We start from the raw sequence: 19,246 nt of genomic DNA on the forward strand, positions 1-19,246 counted from the left end.
TGGTTTGCATCACCTTATCTAGTTCTTATTAATGCATTGTCTTTGTTACATAGTTGTAGGAAAAGATACTAAATGCTCATTGTCTTATTTATGTATTGGCTATAATCTTGGGGGGCAAATTATACTATTATTATATAATTATTATTTTGTTGATAATTGTTTTCTGTTGATTACATTCAAACGCATCAATCAAGTCAATTGAGTGAGTGAGATCAAAATTATTCTTACTCAAGCTTTACAAGTTGATACATTCTAAATTCTAATGTCATTACATATTTTAACTTTTTAAGATTACCTTTTTGCTTTAACTTTTTAATAAATATGTAATACATGCACCATAGTTTAAAATTTAGAGGTGAAAAGTAAGTCATTTTGCTCTTCTGACTTTCCAAGAAAAGAGTAAATCTTTCTAGAAAGTAGAAAATGGAAGTTCTAGTCTTCAGATACGTGCAAATGCTGCTTTTATCTGGCTAGTTAAATAAAAAGGGTCACCGTACTCACTAAGTGCCCGTGCTTTAGAATTTACCTTCCCCAAATTTAAGGCACTGGATGGTCCTTGGGAATCATCCGTGAGAGTGTCCAAAACCATTAAGGTCATGTTTTCTTATGTTTTCACAGATATTTTGTTGCATGCCTATTATAAATTAAGCACCGTTATAAACAGTGGGAGTGTATTATTAAACAAGAAACAAATATCTTTGCCCTCCATTAACTTTTATTGTAGTAGAGTGATACAAACTACTAAAAAGTACATAATGCGTTAGATGGTGAAAAGGGGAGACAGGAGTGCGGAGACGGAGTGGATGTTGCAGGTGAGACTGCGCTGAAATGGTACCATCAGGCCGAGAAGAAGATGAGCTGGTGGAAGAGCATTATAGACAGGGAATATCAAGTACGAAGGCCCTGAGGCAGTGTGTGTAGAATATTTGAGGGAGAGAAACAGGACCAGCAAGACTTTTGTGCACTGATCAAGGGGGACCCTTCCTCCTCCTCCTCCCTCTTCCCTCCTCCCCCCGCTCTTTTCTTCCTCTTCCTCCTCTTTGTCCTTTCTCTTCTTCCTCCTCTTCCTTTTCCCTCCTTCTTCATCACATTGCAGGGGCCATAAGACTGAGTGTCTTACTCCGTCAGCACAGTATATGCTTCAGGTGCCTAGTAGAGAGGGAGCAAAGTATGGACCCTTTGACCACCAGATGATAGCAGCACCCTCTTAGTACCAGAACAGGGGTGGGAGTAAGGCTGCAAGAGCAGTGGCTTAAGGAGAGTGCAGGTTGGGGCCAGGAAGGCTGTCTGGGAGGCTAGAGGCTGAACTCGACCGAGCCAAAGGTCATCTTTTGCTGGTTCACATTGAAAATAGTGAGGAGGCAACAGAGTTCAGGATGTCAGAATAAAAAAGAAATGAAGGGTGAGGCAGAAGACGGAAGAGCCAGAGATTAGGAAAGACAGGAATTATTGGGTAGACAAGAGCTTTTGAGATGCAATTTTAAAACACCAGTTTTAAGTACCTCCTTTGGTCCCCTTAAGGAGCCACAAAATCTGAAACTCTTCAGGTTCTCTCTCTCTCCAAAAGGCAGGCAATGAATCTTTTTCTGTAATTTCTTATCCTGAAAGTAAATTTCACAGATAACTGGGAGGGGGATGGGCAGAGATGGTAAAACAAAAGCTTTAGGAAAGGGTTATCATTGTTAATGAAGATATAACCATAGTGAGCTAGGGTGTGAATCCAGGCATAGTGACTTTAAGAGCTTTTATTTTGATCTCTTCCTCTCACGGAGAGTGCGACAGCCTTTTCGTGGTATCTGGCTTCTGGCCTATGGCACTTGTGAATACTGAATTCTCTCGGTAAGAGCAATGTGTAGTAGGTCGCAGGTTCTGGGTATGCACATACCTCCACACACATGTGCGGTTGTGTGTTGCCAAAGGGGCCTGGTGGGGCCTGGTGGGGGCTGAAGTTCCACTACTGTTTTGTCTTCCTGCCAAGTCAACTGAAGATAAAGGTGGTAGTTACAGAATGCACAGTAAAATGAGAATTGGTATTAGTTAAACAGACGTTTTTCAGACTTAAATGTGGGTCTGAGTCTCCTGCTTTGAGATCTTGAATTAGAGTGCAGCCTGAGGGGCCTGGACAGAAGTTGTGAAGGACCTAAGGAAGGTGAGTGTTCTTTGTAGAACACGGACTGGAATGTTTAGCATGGAAGGCTTTAGGGATGAAACATAAACATTTTACTGAAGATCATAAAAGTTACCCAAATAAACAGTTTTGTCATATTAGGTGAGGGAAAATTTAACGTGATACAGAAGCAAATTCTCTTAAACTCTAAAGGCAAAAGTCAGATATTGGTGGAGGAGGTCATTAAGAGGATGTGGCTGCAGGTTGACTCCCAAGCTGGACAGGCTACTGGGGACTCCTCACCCCATTGCCTGTCCTTGGAATGTGCATTCTGCCCGCCGTTCCCAGAGCAGGAGTCGTTTGCAGGACGCAACCTGGAGAGGGCAGTGTGTTGTTGACGCCATCTGGATGGTGCTGTGTCCACCCAGGTGAGGCCTCTGTATGAGGATGCTGGTGGGTAAAGAGATCAGTCTGTGGTCGCCCACGTCCAGTCCTGTGAGTGACTTCCCTTGCCTCGTAAATCCACCACCTCCCAGTCTGCAGTGTCTGCCGCTTCTCCTTGGTCTTTCCTTGTCCTTGGTACCGGTGCTGTCAGGTTTCTCTCAGAGGATTTGTAAGTTTGTGAACCAACAGTTACTTCATGGACAATTTTCAAAATAGTAATAATTCTTATAGCAGAAAGTTTGCAAGGAGATAGGGAAATGGGAACTTTAATATGCTGTTAGTTAAAATTTACATTTAAAAAATTGTGGACTGCAGGTTGATAACATTAATAAAGCCAAGGCTGTATCTACCTCGGGACAAAGAAATCCCACTTCTAAAGCAATGTCTTTGCATTTTAAAATTTTACAAATTATTAGTAAAATAATTTTGACCATATGCTCCTGATATGTATATAAATTTAATTTTCAGAAGTACATTATGTACATGTATTACTGAGTTAACATGAAGCATTCACAACCGCAAACTAGAGAGATAAAGATGACAGTTCTTAAACTAGAAACAGACTCATAGATACAGAGAACAGACTGGTGGTCACAGGGGAGGGGGATGGGGAGTCTCGGTGAAAAAGGTGCAGGGGGTTAAGAACTACAAGTCTGTAGTTACAAAATAGTCACAGGAACGTGAGGTACAGCATAGGGAAATGCTCAATAATATTGCGATAGCTACGTATGGGGCCGGGGGGGCACTTGACGTATTAGAGGGATCACTTTGTAGATTTTATGGTTATCTAACCACTATGCCGTATACCTGAACCTAGTACAAAATAATACTGAATGTAAACTGAAAAACTTAAAGAAAAATTAACCCCCAAAGATGAGATTTTTGTCAATTATAAATATATGGTCATAATTTTTACCTTGTAATGTGGACTGCCATTTTCTTATTTCCCACTTTTATGATCATTATTAGAATAATTTCAGTATAAATCCCTTTGCAGAAATCCTTTTAAGTCATGTTGAGGGTAAGTTGAGATAGTATAATATGTAAATGTGTATAAGCTCCCAACCTTATGTGGTTAAAAGATAAATGTGCCACCACAATGCCTTAGCATTATGGGCTCCCACTTATACTTTAAATATTTTGTGGAGTATCCATGAGAGGTTTTTGATTTACAGGTGTACAGAATAAGATCATCATTGTCAATCCATCTATTAAATATAAGTAATTGTCAATATTTTTGGTGAAAAGCAGATGTACACAGAAGTTCAAATATTTTCACATGAATGTATTCTCGGGGGTGTACTTCATTTTTTAAAAAGTTAAAACATTAACTAGATGTACATGTACCAACATGGATATATAAAATATTAAGTGAAAAAGGCAAGTTGTAGAATGATATACGAGTTCTGTCCAGAAAAAGTCCAGCCATTGTTAATATAGCAAGAACGGTTTGCACAACATCAATGTAACCTGGCAGCCAAGGCGAGTGGACTGGAATGCACCTGCGTGAACAATGACGACGTCACTGTACTAGTCAGCGGGGGCGGTAGGTGTCATTGAGTGAGCATGTGTGCTGTGTGGCCATCACATTCAAAATGACAGGGTGAGCAGAGCAATAAATCTGCATCAAATTTTGCATTAAGCTTAAACATTCCTCCTTGGAAACTATAAGGATGATTCAGAAGGCCTCAGCTATGGGCAACTGGTGATTGGCAGCTTCATCACAACAACATGCCCACTCATGCATCACATCTCATGCAGAGTTTTTTGGTGAAACATCAAATCACCCAGGTGACTCAGCCCCCCTACAGCCCAGATTTGGCACCCTACAACTTCTAGCTTTTTCCAAAACTTAAATCAGCTTTGAAAGGGAAGAGATTTCAGACTGTTGATCAGATTCAGAGAAATACAGTGCGGCAGCTGATGGTGATTGGGAGAACTGTGTGAGGTCCCAAGGAGCCTATTTGAAGGAGTCCACAGTGTGATTGTCCTATGTACAATGCTTCTTGTATCATGTATCTTCAATAAAACTCTCTCTTTTTCATATTACATGGCTGGATACTTTCTCGACAGGCCTTTGTATAAAGTATCGTGCCGTTTTTATAACTTAAAAACAAAATGCTATGTTCTGTTCAGGAATTCATATATAAACAAAGTAAAAATGAATAGGATGAGATGATCTGGTATGGAGGAGCAGGTATAAGATCTGGGGAGGGCTTACAAAGGGCACTTTAAATATGCGTGTGCCTTTTTCCCTTACTGAAGCAAATGTGTGTTAGCTTTTTTTTTGAGTTTGAGGAAACCTCCATATGAAATTTGCTTACATTCCACTGTTCTATATTTTTTAGATATTTCATAACAGAAGAGCTCATAATAAAGGTAAAATTAAGTGAAGGTAAAATAATAGATTCAATCATTAAAGCTAAAGCTGTTCTTAACACAAATTGTATAAACCATGTTAGGGAACAAGAGGGGAAAAAATAAATATTAAAAAATACAATTACTTCTTGAAAGATATCTGGACTATTTTTCTTTATTCAAAATATAAATCTGGGGTGCAAAACACTTAATTGAAGACTTTAAAATAGATCCACCCACACCAGAAGACAATTCAAGAAGCTAGCCTTTCAGCATCACCGTAGAAGACGAATGTGAGACAAGAACTGGTTACTTTATCCCGGCCTACAGTTCAGGAAAAAGACTAACCCAACAGGATGAATCAAAATAATGTCCTTCCTGGGGATATACATAAGCCCTAAAGAGCCAATAGAGCTTGCTATTTAAGTTAGTATTGATTGTAAAGTAGAGGTATTACATAATAACAGTAATAACAACCATCACATTAAAATTTTAAACCAGTGCCTATTGAGAGAAGAGAGAAGATCAAGTGAACTAAGTATTAGGAAGGTAAACTGTAAACTTGAGATGAGACGTGTTGAAAATGAATAGATGGATTCAATGGACGGATCTAATAGAGGTCATGGATATGAATAGATACGGGGTAAAACTGAGAATATATTAAAGGAAAGGTTAAAATTCGTTGTAAAAAGTGTCAAGGGACATAAATTGTGGCTTTGTAAAAGAGAAGTCGGGAGGAAACAGTAAATTGTATCCTAGAGTTCCTAGCAATAAGTCTAAATAGTGTTAAATGCTGCAGAGAGGTTAGGAAATTAGAAACGGCTCCTGAAGATGTTGATGTCAAGACGTCAGAGTCTCTGGCAAGCTTTGAGAGCTTAATGTCCTCGGACTGGATGCAAGGGTAGGGGAAACTAGAATAACCATTAGATGTAATTGAGCTGTGGCTGATGAACCATATTTGTGGTGGTTCTGGGTTAAATTGTGTCCCTCAGAAAGGTGCATTGGAAGTCCCAACCCTGGTACCTGTGAGTGCGACTTTATTTGGAAAAAGCACCTTTATAAATTACAGGTATCCTTGTAAGAAGATGGGAAGAGAGAGAGACACGCAGAGGGAATGCCCTGTGAAGACAGATATAGAGAGGAGTCGACCATGTGGTGGCAGAGGCAGAGGAGGAGTGTGAAGGACTCCTGGTAACCACCAGGAGATAGGGGGAGAGCATGGCCCGGCCAATGCCTTGCTTTTGGACTTCCAGCCTTTGGAACTGTGAGAGAACCCATTTCTGTTGTAATGCACCCAGTTTGTGGTACTTTGTTGTTACAGAAGCCTGAGAAACTAATCCCATGGAGACTCAGGCAGTAACTGTGAGAGGATGAGCTAGTGTATAAGGTAGTTGATAGGATAAAGTAGCTTAAGAAAGGTGGCAGGCATCAGTAACAGTTTTCCCCAAATTTAATTACTAGGTGTGTCTGAAAAAAAGGGGGGAGAAGAGAAGATAGAGTAGAAGTAAACAATCAAATAAAGAGGGAGGCAGATTTTAGAGTTGGTTAGGAGACCACTCTGAGAAATTGCACAGTGGGGTTAAGTTTGGAAAGGATCGGCCCAGTTTCCTCTGTGAAGTTGGCATGAACTGGAGCAGCGATTTTCAGCCGGTGTGCCTCAAGAATTTTTAAAACATCCAGTACCTGACTATTTAGTCAGAGTACTTATTTTCCTTTAGATTTTCCCCAACCTCTTTTCCCTTAGATTGTCAAGTAAAAAAAAAAATGACAACAGCCAACCCAACATAACCATCTGGTGTGCCACAGACTTTTAGTAATTACTTTGTGTGCGCCATGAGATGAAAAAGGTTGAAAATCGCTGAACTGGAGATGTGCCAACTGGTCTCTGATTTTTCAGTGGAGCAGTACATTTATCTGCTGAGAGTAAAAGTGAGGGAATAGGGTTAAGGACCCCAGGAGATTAAGGAAGAATTAAGAGAGCTATAAAAAGTGTGGTAAGGAGGGCTGGGTTAAGATTATATTGTGTGGGCACCCCTAAATCCAAGTTTGGAGGATTTAGGGGCTGCGACCCTGTAGCAGGGCTGCACAATTGTCAATGTACAGAGAGGCTTGGGACAGAGAAGTCCTGGCCCTGTTGTGAATGCGGAAGAGGCCTAGGGATTTCACGTCACCTGTCCAAGGCAGACCTGGCCACATAAAGACAGGTTTGAGATGTAGGGCTCAGACTCCTACCCCTGTAACTGCCTCACTGTCCCATGCTGGAGGTTCCAATCTCTAAAACTGTAATATAAACAAATTACTTGTAAAATTTTGTTACTAAGAAAGTACATGTGTGTATTATACAATTTTAGTTGTTTCCCCCCACCTATTAAAATAAATAGTATCATTGATATCTGGATTTAGAACCAGGTTAAATATTTGGTGTTTCCCAGTTCATGGACTTTTACCTCCAGGAATGATTGGCAGAAAAGGAAGAGAAGTATGACTAACAACAGAGGAGGGAATGCAGGTAAAGTCAAAGAAAATGCTTTGTCCGTCGTCTCCCTGAAGACTGTAATCGCTTAAACAGTCTCAGAACGCTTCACCCTTTTTGTCTTTCACTTTCATGAATGGTTACTAATTTGTATATTCATACCAAGAAATGTGTTATAGAAATACAGTAAAACTCACGTAATAAGATTTTCCGGATTGATAAGCAGGGGTTATTTACAATTCTGAGAATATCCCATTTATCAAGTTCTGCCTGTCTAGTCTAAACTATTAAAATATTAAAATGGGTATTAGATACTGTTCTGATTAGAATAATTTTCATCGTGGTGTTTAAGAGAAAGGGGGCTTGGAGTCCAGACATTTTTCTGGATTCTCATGTTAGGTCAGTTTTTATTTGAGCACCTGCAAATAACTTGACCTTTGAGCCTCACTTTTCAAATCTGTAAAATGGGTGTGAATATTGCACGAGCTTCATAGGTTCGCTCGGTGTATTAGATGAGAATTCATTTTAAACCCTTAGCAGACTTTCTAGCACCGAGGAATCAGTCAGTACAAGTGTCATTTAACTGAAGTGCAGTTAAGTCTTTGATGAAGCACTTAATTATTCTGATTTCTGAGATGATTGATCCTTACTTTCCCTCTCTCTGTTAAACTTCCTTTCTTTTCCTAAGAGCCCTGAAACACCAATCCAAAAGAACCTATGCACCCCAACGTTCATAGCAGCACAATTTACAATAGCCAAGTCCTGGAAGCAACCTAAGTGCCCATCAGCAAATGAGTGGATCAAAAAACTATGGTACATTTACACAGTGGAATTCTATGCAGCAGAGAGAAAGAAGGAGCTTATACCCTTTGTGACAGCATAGATGGAACTGGAGAGCATTATGCTAAGTGAAATAAGCCAGGCAGTGAGGGACAAATACCATATGATCTCACTTTAACTGGAACATAATCAACAAAAGAAAAAAGCAATTAAAATATAACCAGAGACATTGAAATTAAGAACAATCTAATAATAACCAGAGGGGAGCGGGGAGGGGATGGTGGGGAGAGGGGTTTACAGGAACTACTATAAAGGACACATGGACAAAACCAAGGAGGAGGGTGGCAGCAAGGGAGGGAGGTGGGTTTGGATGGGGTATGGGGGAGTGGTGGGGAGAAAATGCAGACAACTGTAATTGAACAACAATAAAGTAATGTATGAACCAAAAAAAAAAAAAACCCAGAAAATGAAAGGGAAAAAACTTCCTTTCTATTTAATCTGCTCCATTATGGGCTGTCTCAAATTTTTAATCATAAAAGATAATATAGACTCCAGGACTATAGGTTTTTTCCCCCTTCTGAATCTGATCATTTTTTGAATATTCCAGAATGGTAGAGCAATAAACAAATATGTGACATGCTTAGCCAACCATCCTTAACTCCACACTCCCTGCATAGTAACTGGGGAAGAAAGATATGGAAAAAAGGTTAAAAACTTATCAAGCAAAGAATGTGTGGCAGGCTTTTTATACAGAGGCTATGGCCTGTTTTCGGAAGCCAAATTGAATAAAATCAATTTCAAAAGGAGAGTCCTTGAAGAATTCTTAGCCATTTTCCTGGACAAAAAGAGACCAGTGTCTCAAAGGCATTTCAAGTTCCTCACTCTTATTTTCCTGACAGTAAGTGAAATGTTTATCTTTCACTTTGCATAAGGTAATTAAGGCATAAAGTATATGGCCAATGCCAAGCATCTTCATTGACATTGTTAAAATTATTATATTGTTCTGATATTTCTAAATTATCGTATGTTTTATGTGGCAGGGGTTGGAGTGGAACTACAGGTGAGAATAGGTGGGTGAGACGTGAAAGATTTAATTGGGGTTTTTTTAAAACTGCACATACCTTTCACTCCTCTCATCCTTGAAAGGCGTGCCGTTGCGAGTCATAGTTATTGTGCGTCTGATGTGCACTCCTAAGTGAGGGTGGAGCAGGAAAAAAAAGGTTGGGCCCTATTCTAGATCACTGGAGTCTGTCCTTCCCTTATACAAACACCCCGTTCCAGCTACCACGCCAGCCCGTGCCAGTCACAGCTTCTCCATCTCGGTCCATGTTGTCTACAGTGCTGTCAGCACAAGTAATCATGTTCCGACCTTGACAGTATTTGTATCCCTCTAGGGAAAATCAGTGAAGTTAGCATTGTCCTCTAAAAATTTCCCATTTTTCTCTGTGTTTAGAAAGATGAGTGGTTTTGAAAGATGTGGCCACACTATAAAAAGTAATACCTTTTTCTTCTTCATGTAGAATCACCCTGGGCGAGATTTAAACTGTTAAAATTAATTAAAATGTTAGAACATAAAATACATGAAAATATCAGAAAGCACTCAGAAAAAGAGCTCATAAATTGGACTTCGGAGGTTTCCAAAGCGTCCATTAGTAACAGATTTATTCGCCACCTACTGGTTGGATGACTTCTGCAGATTGTGAGGTCATCTGTTATGTATGTTGTGAGCTTCGTTCTTAGTGTATTGACTCCAGAGAATCTTTAGGTGGAGTGTAACTTTGCTTCTGATTTCCCACTCCCAAACTCCCATTTATTATTTTTTTGTTTAAAAATTTTTTTTTAATTACAGTTGACATACAATATTATATGAGTTTGGGGTGTACAACATTGTGATTAGACATTCATATAACTTACAAAATGATCACCCCCATAAGTCTAGTACCCATCTGACACTGTACATAGTTATTACAATATTATTGACTATATTCTCTCTGTTGTGCTCTGCATCCACGTGATTGTCTTTCTCACCGCGATTTGTGCATCTTAATCCTTTCCTCCTTTCACCCATTCTCCCTACCCCTGTCCCATCTGCAACCATCAATTTGTTCTCTGTATCTATGAGTTTATATGCATATTATGTTGTTTAGATTCCACACATAAGTGAAATCATATGGTATTTGTCTTTCTCTATCTGCCATATTTATTAGCATAATATCCTTTAGAGCCATTTACTTCTGACTTTTGTACTCGATTCTTTGCCTACAGTTTACTTTTACTGGCATATTATTTTCATGTGATTTCAAAACAGTTTATGGTCTTGGCAGAAAAAACTCCACCCAATTCTCAAGTATGTCTGTTAATTATTTTAAGTATTTTTCTTCTTAATTATTAATTACTTTAATCACCAAGTCAGTAGCCACCCTAAAAATAAAAGCAGTACAAACCTTGTATGAAGCAAAAATACAAGAGCCTTTGCTTTCCTCCTCACCACTACTTCCTCCCTCACCACCTCCCATTTAAACGTGTTTGTGTCTTTTTAGGATGATATGTACACACTCATACACACAGCCACACATATAGATACTAATGTTTGTATATGTGTATGAAGGCACATAAATTCATTGTTTCTTTACTAAAAAGAAAGCATGCTAAAAAAATTCTGCAATTTAGTTGTTAAAAACAGTACATCATTCACGTTTTTTTCCATGTCTACATTGAACCTAAGACAATAGAAAAGACTTTCAGCCCTTAACTTAGAGGCTCCTACTTAGGCATGGTCTGTAATACCAATAATTTTATGAAAACCTAAGCAATTGCAGCTCGGTTTGGGGAGTAAGTTTATATGAGTATTTATATTTTTCATGAATCCTTGGGACTCCTGATGAAGAAGCCATGGGTACAGTCCTTCCAGAAAGCCACTTTGACATGTTGGGAATTGTGTTTAATGATACTTTCTTATGCAGGCTGAAGTTTAATCAGGGAGACAGAGTCAAAATTATAAAAAGAACACCTTTAATACTCAGGTAAATATATGAGAACTGATTCCAATCTGTTTTACTGCTTCATCAAATCTCTAGTTGGGAATGACTGATTGAAAACCTAATGAAATCGGGAGAAGAAGTAATATACTTCTATTCCTGAACTTGACCAGTCTTTGCTACAGGATACGCGACCATTCGATAACACTCTTCCTTTCATTTTTGCAGAGTGCTTTAAAAGTGCTGTGGATTGTGTAATCAGGGACTCTGAGCAGACATTTAGATATTCTCCTATAGACCCAAAGTCAAGGTTTTAATTCAGTTGATTGATTCCTTTGCATAACAGTGGGCATGTTTTTCTTCTTTACAGAACAGTGTTGGGCTATACAAGATGAATTTTTTTGTTACTTGGCAAGTACTAGGAAACAGGGTTTGTGGCTTCTCAAAGTGCAGTTAATGCTGCAATTATAGTGGTAAGTGCCTGGCATCAAAGATCCCTTTTAAATCTTCAGTAATTTTTCTCTTTCTTCCAACCTCTACCTCGTCCTCCGCCTTGCCCCTACACTCTTAGGAGATGATCCTTTGCCTCTCAGTTCCTGTGAAACTGCAGTCCTACATACTCACCACACCCATCCTTTCCCTTCTGAGTCATCCCTGACATCCTCCTCAGTTCATAGGCTGGATCCCATCTCTTTCAACATTACCAGGAAAGCCACACAATGAATGTTCCCTTCTGTTTCCTCTTTCTTCAACTTCCCCCTTTCAACTAGATTCTTCTCTTCAGGATTTAAAGCTACTAATTTCTTCACTTGTTTTCAAGACCCTCCTTCATCCATATTTCCCCCTCAAGTACTCTAGCTGCCTCCCCTTAACCACTAATAAGCTCGATATGGTTTCTATCCCCATGCTACCCTCAAAATGGCTTTTCCTAAGGTCAGTGATAACTCCCTTGTCAATTAACAACTGACCTTTTTCATTCTTCATCTTACCCTGCTTTTTAACTAAATAACAGCAGGCATTGGTTCTCTTTCACTTTTCTAGCCCTTCCTTCCCAGTCTTCTTACCAGCTTATTTTAAGTATTTTTATACCCCCACTTCTTTAAATCGTTGGTCCATAAGGTTCCATCCTAGGCATCTTTCTGCATCCTGTGGCTTTCTCTAGATGACATCATTCCTTTCCATAGTTTTAATTACAATTTAATGCTTGTTACTCCAAGAACCCTACTTCAACTTGTAGACCAGCAAAGTTTCTCTGCAAAGGGCCATATAGCGAATATTTTAGGCTCTGAGGACCAGACTGTCTCTATTGCAGCTTCAGCTCTGCTCTTGTACCGTGAAAGCAGCCGTTAGATAACACCGTAACAAATGAGTGTGGCTGTGCCCCAGCGAAACCTCATCACAAATCAGATGGCGGGCCAGATGTGGTCGGCGGGCCATAGTTTGCTGACCTTTGCGCTCATCCTGTGTACTGGTCGCATACTGGTGATCTGTGTACTGGTGACCTGTTCTTTGATGCCTCATAAACAATTAAACCCGGCATGTTCAAAACTGAACATGGGTGTTTTTCTCTAGATGTGACTGAGGTTAAAATTTTTTTCTCTGTGTTAGTAAATGCCAAAGTCACCCACCTTGCGGACCAAATAGAAACTGGCGAATCGTCAGTGATAATTTTCTCTGCCTCACCCACTACCTCCAATCTCTCATCTGGCCCTGTTAATCCTAAACTCAAATCTGTGTAGTTCAACGCCACCCCAGCACCAGTCCAAGCCATTGCCATCTCTCGCCTGAACTCTGGGAGTAGTTTATCTTTGCAGCCTCACCTACACCCTAGCTATATAGCCATATCTATTTCTATTTTTGCTGCAGGCCTCTTTTCCACGCCTCCAGTGTATTGTACTGTGCTTCTTTTTCCCTTGGCCCCTGCTGTCTCTGCTGCCCAGAATTTTCCTCTCCATTCTCTACTCTCCCCACATTACCTTTGTTTAGATGAGATCACAGCCTTCAGCTGTCAGTATAAATGTCATTTCTGCAGGGAAGCTTTCCCTGGTTTTGCTCTCATAGCACTCTCCACTTCTCCTTTAATGCAGTTGCTCAGTTATAATTAAAGAGCCAATTGTGCAATGGGCTACTTATTGCCTCTCCTTTTTCCAGCTCCATCATAAAATGTGAAACTTCATGAAAGTGAGAATGTTCGTGTTTAGAGTACTGCTCTCTCTTAATCACCTATCACAATATATTTATTGGTCATGATAGACACCTCCCTGCCCCGTAATTTTTCAAATGACTCAGAGTTAATATCTGTTAATACCAAAAATCATCAAGATTATTCAGATAGCATTAACAGTTCACCATATTTTAAAATAATGGAAATATGTAAATATGGAACATGAAAAGAAAGAAAAGCTGAATTGTTTTCTAATATATTTTTTTATAGTTGACATAAATTTGTTAACATCCCAACTGAGGACACAATAAGCCATTCTGTGATGGAGGAGCTGACATCAGTTATTGGAGTAAATATGAGGACACTAGCTCTAATTTCTAAGGGAAAAACTATAAATGAATGGTTTGTTTTTATGTGTATAGTTTTTCTCCCCCTTTTAAATACTTTGCATCATGTTACAAAAATGTTACAAAAGAAAGAAAACAATTTAAGAAACTGACGACAGTGGCGGGTCTCCGAGAGTCAGCATTCTGCTAAGTGTACTTTATCTGTGTATCATACACTAATAAATAGAGAAGCTCACTAGGTTATAAAAGAAATTGATGCATTTGCAAGTTTTACTTGCAAGCATTCTAATTAGTTAGTTTCCCTGTGTTACATTTTAAGATGTTAGCAGTAGGAAATAAATAAGGATTGTGCTTCTCTGACTTGAAGAAAAAATATATATAATGCCTGTGTGATTTAGCTAGTGCCAGAAAAATGCTACATATAAAACTACCCCAAACCCCAGTGTCTTCAAGCAACAGTTATTTATTATATCTCAGCTAGGAGTTGCTAACTGGCATCTAGTGGGTAGAGGCGAGGGATACTGCTAAACATCCTACAATCCACAGAACAGAGAATTATCTAGCTCAAAATGTCAATAATACACATAGTGAGACACCCTGATTTTGTTGAACCAAATCAAAGCTTAGAACTCATCCTCTAAGCTTTGATTACTCAACATCTAGCATTTGAGATGGTCTCACATCCCTACTGTAGTCTTGAGACTTTTTTTCCTGAGTCTTCTTCCTGGTCCTAATGGTTTAACCAGAAGAAAAGGTGATAATTTCATGTTTTCCACATATTTATGACAAATTATGACAATTTGTCAAAGAGGAGCTCAGGAAAAATTAATGCCTTCCACTTTCCACCTATGTTCTCATTCCTGTCAAACAGGATTTGCCTTGACCAAAAAAAAAGATGCAGCGATGTTCTACGATTTCTTCGGAGGCAACTGTTAGGCAATGGATCCTCTCAGCTGTCAGATGAAAGACTTCCTCTAACTGACTTCTTTAGCTGCTTTGGGTAGGGCATTTTGGACTTACATTTGTGAATTCCCTACTTCTATAAACTACAAGCATTCCCCTCTGCATTGTTTCATTCTTTGCGCCCTTAAGGTTGTTGCTCAGCAGTTGTTGCCCATTGCCTCATCGTCTTTGGCCACAGGTATGGCTACGAAGAAAACACATATTCGGAATAGGTAGAATGTTTTCAATGCTTTCCAATCATGACGTCTTAACTAATTGCAAAATCTCCATAATCTTGATGATTTCTTATTTCCAAAATTCTGTTTCTGATAGTTATTTCTGCATTTTTGTGATTTCTCTGGTTGCAAGAAATAGACTCACATGTGCTAACTCAGGTAATGAAGGGCTTAGTGTAATCCCAGGCATATCCAAGAATAAACACAGGACTGAGAGAGACAGCTTGAAGGTCAGTGTGAATCCAAGATAGCCACAGGAATCTCCATGACCAGAGATTGTGAAACTTCAACAGAGTAGTCCACCAAGGAGACAATCTCAGCTTCTTGTTCTGCCATGCTTATCAATATGGAGAGTCTCACTTCTTCCCCCAATTAACTGGCCATAGCGCCCACTGTTTGGTACCTCTTTTCTCAACCTACATCTTTTGCTGACTTCGAGCTTTAGTTTACTTTTGGCTTTAACTTTCCACATGGCCTACCTTGTCCGTCCTGCCTCATTGCCTCTCTCTGTGCACATTGTTGCAAGCACCCTATTTCCCAGTTTAGTTTCCAGACAGCCAAGGCTCATAATCGGCTTTGTCTGTATTTGAACTGAGCATTTTGCCATCAACAACACATAGAATGAATGTCCTATAGCCTTGTATCCATGATACAAATTGTGGTCAGCCTTATATTAGGAATGGCCTTGGCCCTTATCCCTCGGAGGGCTGTTTCCCATGAAGCCTCCATGAATTTGGTAAGCCCCATGCTTGTCATACTTAATAAAATCCATACATAGAGTTTAACCCACAGAGTTCATGACTTTTAACACAGAATCTCCTCCCACTGAAAACACATGAAACTCTGGATAAAATGTAACAAAACCACTTTAATGCCACCAGAGCAATAAGCTTCAGCTTGTGCTGAAGAAGCCTAGCGTGATATTGAACTCTTGTGCACCACTGGAGGGAATGCAAATTGGTACATATTGGAAGAGAACATGGAGTTTCCTCACAAAATTAAAAATAGAACTGCCCTATGTTCCTGCATTTCCACTACAGAGTATATAACCAGAAGAAATGAAAACAGGACAGTGAAAAGCTATCAGCATTCCCATGTCCATCGCAGCATTATTTATAACAGCTAATGTGTGAAAACAACCTACGTGTCCTTCTGCAGATGAATACAAAAGAAGGTATGGCATTTGTATTATCTGTACTGGAAGATCCTGCGGCCATGAGGCAGAAGGAAATCCTGCCCTTTGGGACAGCGTTACGGGCCCGGCGGGCATTCAGCTGAGTGAATTAAGCCAGAGAAAGACATGCTGTGTGATATCACTTATGTGTGGAATCTGAAAAGGCCGAATGACCTCACAGGAACAGAGAGTCGAATGGTGGTTACCAAGACCTGCAGGGGGGGGCGGGGAAATGGCGTGACACTGGTCAAAGGGTACACGGTTCCAGTTATAAGATAAGGGAGTTCTGGGATATAACACACAGAATGATGATAACAGTACTGTTTTACATATTTGAAATTTGCCAAGAGAGTAAATCTTAAATGTTCTCACCACCAGAAAGGAATGATAACCATGTGGCATGGTGGCGGTGTCAGCAAAGGACACGGTAGTAATCATTTTGCAACATGTAAGTGTGTCAGATGAGCGCGTGTACCTCTCAAACTAACACAATGTTATATGTTAATTATATCTTAATAAAGGTGAAAAAAAAGTCGGCCTAAAAGTGACCCATGGGACACCTGTGAGGTGAGAAGGTCAGGAAGGCAACAACATCTATGCAGAATGTGGCTTCTTCAGAAATGGCGAGAGAGCCAGCTGCCACAGAAGCCACCCTGAGAGCAAAGTCAGAAGCAGCAGCAAGATGGTAGGTCTGGCGGAGGCAAGGTCAGAGGTCACAGGCAGTTGCTGACGTGTAAATCTGTGCAGGGTGCAGCGTCTGAGGCAGAGCAGTGCCGAGCCCTGGTGGGATGAGCACAGCGGCACGCGCCGTGGAAGGTCGGGCAAATGAGGGGAAACACCTAATGGTTGTAGATAAAAGGAAGGGCATTCATTGCCCATAAATTCTCAATGTCTCAATCCATTTGACTTTTTTTTAATTGTGGTAAAATATAGCATGAAATTTGCTTGAAGTAAACTAGGCATGAATATTGTATTACTACAGACACTCATGGGAAATATCTAGAATGGGCAAATTCATGGAGACGGAAAGTGTTTAGAGCTCACCAGGGCGAGGAGACGAAGGAAGGGTCAATGGGGAAGTTACTGCTTCATGCCTACAGAATTTTTTCCAATGGGAGAGTTTTGAAACCGGATAGTGATGATGGTTGTATAATGTTGTGAATGCCATTAATGTCGCTGAATTGTAGACTGAAGAAATGGATGAAGTGGCAAATTCAATCCACTGAACTTTTGAAAATATAATCTTAAAGAATTCTGACATCATACATGTTCTCTGTTAAAAAATCATACAGTTTATACAGGTTTATAAAATCTAAGAATTATATTGCTTAGCTAGTGCCTTTTCCATCATATATATGCACACAAAAACATTATATTTACTGTTTTGTGATTGCCTTATTTCCCAACATACCATGAACATCAGACCTCCCTGGTCATTTTTTGTAATGTCCATGCACTATGTCAATGTTTGCATGTACTGAAAAATTTTAGCTGAAAATCAGTGGAAAGATATAGAGGGTCTGTCTGAATTCCTCTGCCATATACAATGCTGCAGCTAACAGTAGTGCACGTAGATCTTCGGCATCTATCTACTCAATCACTTGGAATATGTTCCCAGAATGTGTTCCTAGCGCAGACGCCCCATGTGTGTCTGAGCTTCCAACAGAAGTATCGCTGAGGAGTTCCACCGGTCCACGCCAGATTGTCCCCAGACTTGAGGACAGGCAGCTCCTCTAAAGCAGAAATCTGTCGAGAAAGGAAGGAATTCGAGACTGCTGGCTGTGATGAGAAGGAAAGTGCCATTTCCATAATGCCCTCTCTCGGAGCTACTAAAATGAACACAACAAACAAAGAAGCCCCCAGATGATGTGAGAAATGGAACGAAGAAAGATCTCAGCCTCTTATAGCCCCTACATAACTTTGTTAGCCCCCCGAGCCCTTATTTACTAAACTAAAGGAAGATGCCAATAGCCAGCATACGTCTTTGAGAGCAATGTGACCAGTGGAAAGTGAAGTGGGATCTGAAAGCAGCCATTCTGTTGTCCCCCCTCTGTTGGGGGCATCTGCAGGCATGATCAAGGTCAAGGAAAGCCTGCTCCACCACTGAGCAGATGGGAGAGCTTAGGCTGAGGCCAAACGTGCTCAGGTCAATGCTCATTCTACCGGGTACTGTCACTTACTGTACTTCTCCCCTCTCAGAGCCAGCTTGAGAATCATGTGGCGAACAAAAAATACTAGGGAGGACTGTGGGTACTCAGCTAAAGCCATCCCCTGGCTGAGGTAGCGATTTAAGTAAAGAGGGACTTTGTTCCTGAGGAATCTTCAGTTTTCTCATCCTGCAGAGCAAAAGGCAAAGAGAGGGGTTAAAACAATAGAAGAGAAGAAAAAGAAATATCATTGGCTTTTGCTCCTGGGCTGGCTTGAGAAGCATAAAGAGAGGCCTCCTCAGATCTGCAACAATTATGCTCTCATATTAATGAGAAGATTGGTAATATTTTAAAAACTCTTATCATTAAGAGACTGTGACCAAAAACCTATCTTGAAGACTACCTTTAATAAACTAGGAGATGAGATTGCTTTAGTCAATGAACTTCTAAGTAAATTTGGATTGGGGATCCAGTATGAAGATCAAACTGACAGTGTACTTACGGACCTCTGTGACTCTCTTGAAAAATAGTAGGGAGATTCGGAACATCTCAAAGAAACAGCACTCCCATTTGCCTCACGGAACAGCGTCCCAGAGCTGTATTAAGAGATCAGATTTTGACCCTGAAGAACCAGTCCAGTGTGAGGAGCCTGAACCCACAAAGGAATATTTAAGAAATGCCATTTATAACTTCTAATGGGATCTGTGGTGTGCCTGCGTATACGAAATCTCCCTTAACCTGTTGTCAAAGTAATGATGTTATTAATCAACAAGGTACTAGTTAGTAAACCTAAGATCCTTTATCAAGCGAAAAGTCTACAAGTTCTGTGGCCAGCGATCTCTATCACAGATATATCGATGAAGAAATAAATAGAGGATAGGAAAGTCATTATTTTATAGTAGAAGCTGGCATTAAAAAGCTCACAGCTTTGACATTCGACCAGAGGTTTCACGGGATACTGAATATTTTATGACACGGCCTGAGGCTATCAGGGAGCCTCTCTGAGGGGGAGAACTTACCTAGGAGGTTATAACCTGTGGCTCTTGTGAGCTTTTGAACCTCCAACAGTAAGATTGGGGTTAGAGGGTGCACCTAG

General features: G+C 40.1%; 1 pseudogene; it reads left to right on the plus strand.

Moving 5' to 3' along the window:
- Positions 1-764: 764 nt before the first annotated feature.
- LOC112316518 (SKA complex subunit 1 pseudogene) lies at positions 765-19,183 on the plus strand (annotated as a pseudogene).
- Positions 19,184-19,246: the final 63 nt, after the last annotated feature.

This window comes from Desmodus rotundus, chromosome 9 (assembly GCF_022682495.2).
Source record: "Desmodus rotundus isolate HL8 chromosome 9, HLdesRot8A.1, whole genome shotgun sequence".
In the NCBI taxonomy this organism is placed as follows: domain Eukaryota; kingdom Metazoa; phylum Chordata; class Mammalia; order Chiroptera; family Phyllostomidae; genus Desmodus; species Desmodus rotundus.